Source organism: Emys orbicularis, chromosome 21 (assembly GCF_028017835.1).
Source record: "Emys orbicularis isolate rEmyOrb1 chromosome 21, rEmyOrb1.hap1, whole genome shotgun sequence".
NCBI lineage: Eukaryota > Metazoa > Chordata > Testudines > Emydidae > Emys > Emys orbicularis.
In genome coordinates, this window is record NC_088703.1 from 16,199,537 (window position 1) to 16,206,517 (window position 6,981).

Sequence of the window (6,981 nt, forward strand, 5' to 3'; positions counted from 1 at the left end):
ATAATTCGTGTTTAACTGGCGTTGCTTCAAGTGAGGAGATGCATAATTTACAGGATTAACAGCATTGCTCTTCCGGTAGTTGGCAGTTGTCTTTGGAGCTTTAAGGGGGAAGAAAACTAAACTGGGAGGAGTGGTAGATATGCTGGAGGGCAGGGATAGGATACAGAGCGACCTAGACAAATTAGAGGATTGGGCCAAAAGAAACCTGATTAGGTTCAACAAGAACAAGTGCAGAGTCCTGCACTTAGGACGGAAGAATCCCATGCACCGCTACAGGCTAGGGACCGAATGGCTAGGCAGCAGTTCTGCAGAAAAGGACCTAGGGCTTATACTGGATGAGAAGCTGGATATGAGTCAATAGTGTGCCCTTGTTGCCAAGAAGGCTAACGGCATTTTGGGCTGTATAAGTAGGGGCATTGCCAGCAGATCGAGGAACGTGATCGTTCCCCTTTATTCGACATTGCTGAGGCCTCATCTGGAGTACTGTGTCCAGTTTTGGGCCCCACACTACAAGAAGGATGTGGAAAAATTGGAAAGAGTCCAGCGGAGGGCAACAAAAATGATTAGGGGGCTGGAGTACATAACTTATGAGGAGAGGCTGAGGGAACTGGGTTTGTTTACTCTGCAGAAGAGAAGAATGAGGGGGGATTTTGATAGCTGCTTTCAACTACCTGAAAGAGGGTTCCAAAGAGGATGGATCTAGATTGTTCTCAGTGGTAGCAGATGACAGAACAAGGAGTAATGGTCTCAAGTTGCAGTGGGGGAGGTTTAGGTTGGATATTAGGAAAAACTTTTTCACTAGGAGGGTGGTGAAGCACTGGAATGGGTTACCTAGGGAGGTGGTGGAATCTCCTTCCTTAGAGGTTTTTAAGGTTAGGCTTGACAAATCCCTGGCTGGGATGATTTAGTTGGGAATTGGTCCTGCTCTGAGCAGGGGGTTGGACTAGATGACCTCCTGAGATCCCTTCCAACCCTGATATTCCATGATTCTATAAAAAAGGAAAAAACAAACAGACAAAAACAAACAACCATCTGTTATTTGGTGATAGGTGAATTATAAAATGTATATAAGAGTTTTAAAAGTGACAGAAGATCAGAGCTGGTTAAACTCTCCAAATTTTTCCTATGAGAAATTTTGAACAAATTAATTTCATTCTGAAAATTTTCCATGAAAAATTGAAACTTTTCACATTAAATTTAATGACTTTTTTCACTTTTAATAGAAAACCTTGATTCATTTTGGGGTTTCACAGACCACAACATTCAGTTTTTGCTTGTTGCTTTTTTGAGTTTTTGTTTCTCCCCATTTCCTGACCCATTCTTCTTTTTATTTCTTTCCTTCCCCCCCCCTCTATTTCTTCCAAGATTCTAGAAGTTTTGTAAAGTTCTAGAGTGTGTGTGTGGGGGGGGAAATCAGAAAAAAAAAAGCAGCAAACAAACCATGGACATCATTCAGTTAATCTATTGCATTTAGCGATGAAAAAGATTTTAATTTGAAATGAAACAAAACAAAAAACACATTATCCTTCAATATTATATCATGGGGATTTAAAAAAACAAACAACAAACAGCCTTCACAACTTACAAGACCTTTAAGCATAAAAACAAGAAAACTACTGTCAAAAATTTATCCCTATGAATCACTGATAAATCCTGACTATGAACCAACTGTGTAGGTTTGAAGTCCACAGTTTTGTTAAATACTCTGCAGAATTCCAGCATTTTAGAGATCCATATCAACTCATTCATTGACTTCCTTAAAATTCTCAGTTTCCAAGAGTGCTGTCTTCTGGGAGGTCACTCCTAGTGTGTCCTTGCGTTGTTCATTTGTGCCCTTAGGGAGCATTCACAGTGCTCCATTGAAAAATAATGATAAACCAATATTTTCCCATGAAAAATCTCATTTTTATGAACTCCTATATGTGACTGTGGTGCCTGGAGCAGCCACACTGAGAACGCATACTCACGACAAACTGCAAGCAATAGGGCAGACAATCCCCCAAACTGCTGGTTTACTCTATACTTAAATTCCAGTATCAAACAGCTTCTGTACTATTATGCTGGTTATCAACAAGACAAAATATCTGTTAGTCTTTAAGGTGCCACCAGACTCCTTGTTGTTTTTGTAGATACAAGACAAAATACAGTCTCCTTTAAACATTGCAGCTACTGGCTCCCATCCACACAGCCAAGTCTAGTACAGTGCTGGATTACTAACAATCTTATTCACCATATCTAAAGTTCTACCAATCCCAAAAGTCTGGACACATTACCCACCAGATCAATAAATATTTCAGATCTCCCCAAAATGCATGCTTACAGCTGATCCTTATTAACTAAATCTAAGATTTATTAATAAAAAAATGAAAGAGTTACTGTGGTTAAAAGACATGCATATAGATATGAGGTAAAGTTCTTAGGTCAGTTTCATAGCAGGGATAGTGAGGCTGCTGATCTGTGAAGGTCTTTCAGAAATCAATTTAAATGGTGATAGTTCAGTAGGCAGTTCATGTGCAGAGTAACCTGGAGATCTCAGTCTTATGGGCTTAGACTTTCCCTGACAAAGTTTAAGCAAATCTGAGATAAAAAGGATCGGGTCCAAAGCTTTCTTTATAGTTGCAGCAAGCCATCATCACAGCAGAGCTTTTCTGGGATGAAGAATAGACAATGTATACTGTTGCTCTGAAGGTAATCTGTTTCCTACGCATACATAGGTAAACAGTTGTATTCATTAGCATAATGCAATTAACTATTTAAACAGTTCACCTTTTACATACTTGAAAACAATTATCCTGTCTCCTCTATTCCAGACTAAACAAACCCAATTTTTTAAACCTTCCCTCATAGGTCAAGTTTTCTAGACCTTTAGTCATTTTTGTTGCTCTTCTCTGGACTTTCTCTAATTTGTCCACATCTTTCCTGAAATGCGGCTCCCAGAACTGGACACATCACTCCAGTTGAGGCCTAATCAACATGGAGCAGAGCAGAAGAATTAAGTCTCATGTCTTGCTTACAACCTTCCTGCTAATACATCCCAGAAGAATGCTCACTTTTTTTTGCAAGAGCGTTGCACTCATATTTAGCTTTTGGTCTCCTATGACCCCCCCAGATCCCTTTCCGCAGTACCCCTTCCTAGGCAGTCATTTCCAATTTTCTATGTGTGCAACTGATTGTTCCTTCCTAAATGGTGTACTTTGCACATGTCCTTTTTGAATTTCATCCTATTTGAAATTTAATGTTGATAAATGCAAAGTAATGCACATTGGAAAGCATAATCCTAACTATATCTATAAAATGATGGGGTCTAAATTAGCTGCTACCACTGAAGAAAGATCTTGGAGTTGTTGTGGATAGTTCTCTGAAATCATCCATTCAGTGTGCGGCGGCAGTCAAAAAAGTTAACAGAATGCTGGGAATAATTAAGAAGGGGATAGGTAATACAACAGAAAATATCTTGCCTCTATATAAATCCATGGTACACCCATATCTTTAATACTGTGTGCAGATGTAGTTGCCCCATCTCAAAAAAGATATAATTGGAAAAGGTTCAGAAAAGGGCAACAAACATGATTAGGGGTATGGAACAGCTTCCGTATGAGGAGAGATTAATAAGACTGAGGTTTTCCAGCTTGGAAGAAAGACGGCTAAGGGGAGATATGTTTGAGGTCTATAAAATCATGACTGGTTTAGAGAAAGTAGATAAAGTGTTGTTTACTACTTTTTATAACACAAGAACTAGGGGTCAACAAATGAAATGAATAGGCAACAGGTTTAAAACAAATAAAAGGAAGTATTTTTTCACACAACACACAGCCAACCTGTGGAACTCCTTGCCAGAGGATGTTGTGAAAGCCAAGACTATAACAGGGTTCAAAAAAAGAACTAGATAAATTCATGGAGGATAGGTCCATCAACAGCTATTAGCCAAGATGGGCAGGGATGGCGTCCCTAACCTCTGTTTGCCATCTGGTCCTGGTGACTCTGCTTTCAGTTTCAAACACAGAAGTTAACCTCAAAATGACTGCAGTCTCTTTCTCATTCAGCACTTCTGACACCATGGAATGATCTTGGAGTTCATTAAACAACAAACAAATAAAAGGAAGTTCTTCTTAACGCAGCGCACAGTCAACTTGTGGAACTCCTTACCTGAGGAGGTTGTGAAGGCTAGGACTATAACAGCATTTAAAAGAAACTGGATAAATTCATGGTGGTTAAGTCCATTAATGGCTATTAGCCAGGATGGGTAAGGAATGGTGTCCCTAGCCTCTGTTTGTCAGAGGGTGGAGATCTGTGCCCTAACAAGGGTGAGGTGAGTGAGGCACTTGCCTCGGGCACACAAAGCCCGGGGGGGGGGGCAGAGGGGGCGGGGGAGTGCAGAAAGCGATGGAAAGAAGAAAAAAAAAAGCTGCTGGCACGGAGATATTTATAATCCAGGTGATCTCCCCCCGCCGCACCTGCCACTCCTGCCGCGCCTCCCCCGAGTGTCCCCCGGCCCCAACTTGCTCCCCACCCCCAGAGCGGAGCAGCTCCATGCTGCTTGCAGCAGCAGTTGCTGCAGGGTCCTAGTGCCCCCCAATTCCACTGCCAGGGCAGACTGACTCTGAGCCTGCCCTTCCATCTGAGACCCTTTCATTTTCCAATGGGACCCTCCAGCAGCACAGGGGGGACCCGCCTGCAGTCACCACTCCTGCCCCATGCTGGGCAAGGAGGCAGCCCCATCCCTCACCCCCAGTGAAGCTGCAGTCAGGGGCAACAGCAGGGGAGGAGGCGTACGCAGAACCCCCCGGCACCCACCACGGGGGAGGCGAGGGAGATTCCTGGACCTGAGAGGGGCCCTAGGAGCACGTGCAGTGACAGTGGTGGGGGTGAGTGTGCTGCTGGGGGGGGGGGCAGGAAAGGGGGGCTCCTCCCTCAGAGCTTGCTGCTGCCAGCAGGGACAGGGGCGGGGGGCTGGGAGTCCTCTCCAGCCCCTGTCCCAGAGCAGCCTGCCTGCACCCCAAACTCATCCCCTGCCCTGTCCCACCCCAGAGCCCACAGCCCCAGCCAGAGCTTTCACCCCCCACCACACCCTGGCCCTCTGCCCAAGCCCTGAGCGCCTCCAGCACCCCAAACTCCTTATCCCCAGTCCCAGCCAGAGCCCTCACCCCCACACCCCAACCCCCTACCCCAGCCCTGAGCCCCCTCCCACCCCAAACCTCCCATTCCCAGCCCCAGACAGAGCCCTCACCACTACTCTCGCCCTGAGCCCCTCCCACACTCCAAACCCCTCATCTGCAGCCACAACCCACAGCCCTCACCCCTGCACCCCCTCCCTATGCACCCCTCCCATCCCCAAACTCCCTCCCAGAGCCTGCACCCCAATCCCCTGTCCCAGCCTAGGGCCTGCACACCAGACCTCCTCCCTCACCCAAACTCCCTCCCAGAGCCTTGGGCGGGTGGGGGGCGGAGTTTGGGCGGGGGCAGGTTCTGGGCACCACCAAAACTTCTACAAACCTGCCACCCCTGATCCTGCCCTGAAAACCTGAACTCCCAGCATTCTCAGGACACACGCTGATCCCTAGTGGCCACTGCTGATATCCAGCACCTCCCTCCTCTCTTAACCTGCGAGTCCCTCTCGGGATTGGAACTGGACTGGAACCAAGGACCATCTTGGAAGCAACATTACCAGCCCAAGCAGTCAAAAAATCATGAGATAGACCTCCCAAAATCACAGGCTCTACTGCCGCCGCTTCATTCATTCTTCGGCGGCAGGCCCTTCCCTCCGAGAGGGACTGAGGGACCCGCCGCCGAAGAGCCAGCCCTGGGGGAGGGCGCAATTTTATATTCTTGCCTCGGACGCAAAAATACCTAGTTACGGATCTGGTGGAGACGGATGGCAGGAGAGAGATCACTTGATCATTGCCTGTTAGGTTCACTCCCTCAGGGGCACCTGGTATTGGCCACTGTCGGTGGACAGGATACTGGGCTAGATGGACCTTTGGTCTGACCCGGTACGGCCATTCTTATGTAAACCAGTGAGTATCTGTGGTGAACTGCTGCACACAGCTATATTGTGTTCTCACCCACTGTTTTCAGGGCACAGCTCAGAATTCCTATAGTCCTTTATGAGGGAGCCTCTCTAAATAATAATCTTGCCCAAACACATCTCCACACCTGCTGTCCCTGCAGTTGGAGGGAATGGATTAGGTGACCATAGCAGTGCGACAACTCACCCCTGTGGCACCTTCTGCTGGTTGTCCAGGTAATTAGATCACCAGCCGTTGGAGCACTCTCTGCTGGTCGCCATCCCGCTTGTCGCTGGCCCCGTGTCCCTCCCAGACCCCCAGTGCTCCTTTATCCCGGGGTTCTGCCCCAGCAGTATCCCCACAGTCTCTGGGTCTCCCCTCCCCAGGGAACCCCCAACCTGCTATCACCACCTTGCCTCAGTCCATGGCTACTGCCAGTCAGCATCAAGCCCCCACTCCTTGGGGCAGACTGCAGTGTAAAAGCCAGTCATCATAGGCAAGGGAGGTTCTGGACCTGCTGCCTTACCTTTTAGGCTTTGCTATCAGGCCGCAGCCTGGGAGGTCACCAGGCCTGAGCTCCCTAGCTCAGCCTGCCCCTTTCCCAGCACTGCTCCACCCGCAGTACGCTTAGCTTTCAGGCAGCAAGGACCATCTTCCTCCAGAGCTAGAGGGAGACTGGCTGACAGCCCTTTCTAGGCCAGCTGTGGCCTGATTGGGGTGTGGCTCAGCTGAGGCTGCTTCCACAATCAGCTGTCCCCAGCCACAGTCCTCTCCAGGGCTGCTTTTAACCCCTTCTGTTTTAGGAGTGGGGTAGCCACCCCGCTACAGTGACATCCACCCAGGTGCTCTAGCAGGTGATCCACGTCCCATGCTTCCTTATCAAAAACTTGTCCCTGTTTTCCATTGAAAAAAGTTTGAAAAATTTCACCCAGCTCTGCTAATCCCGTATTTGTACAAGGAAGTAATTGATATTTGA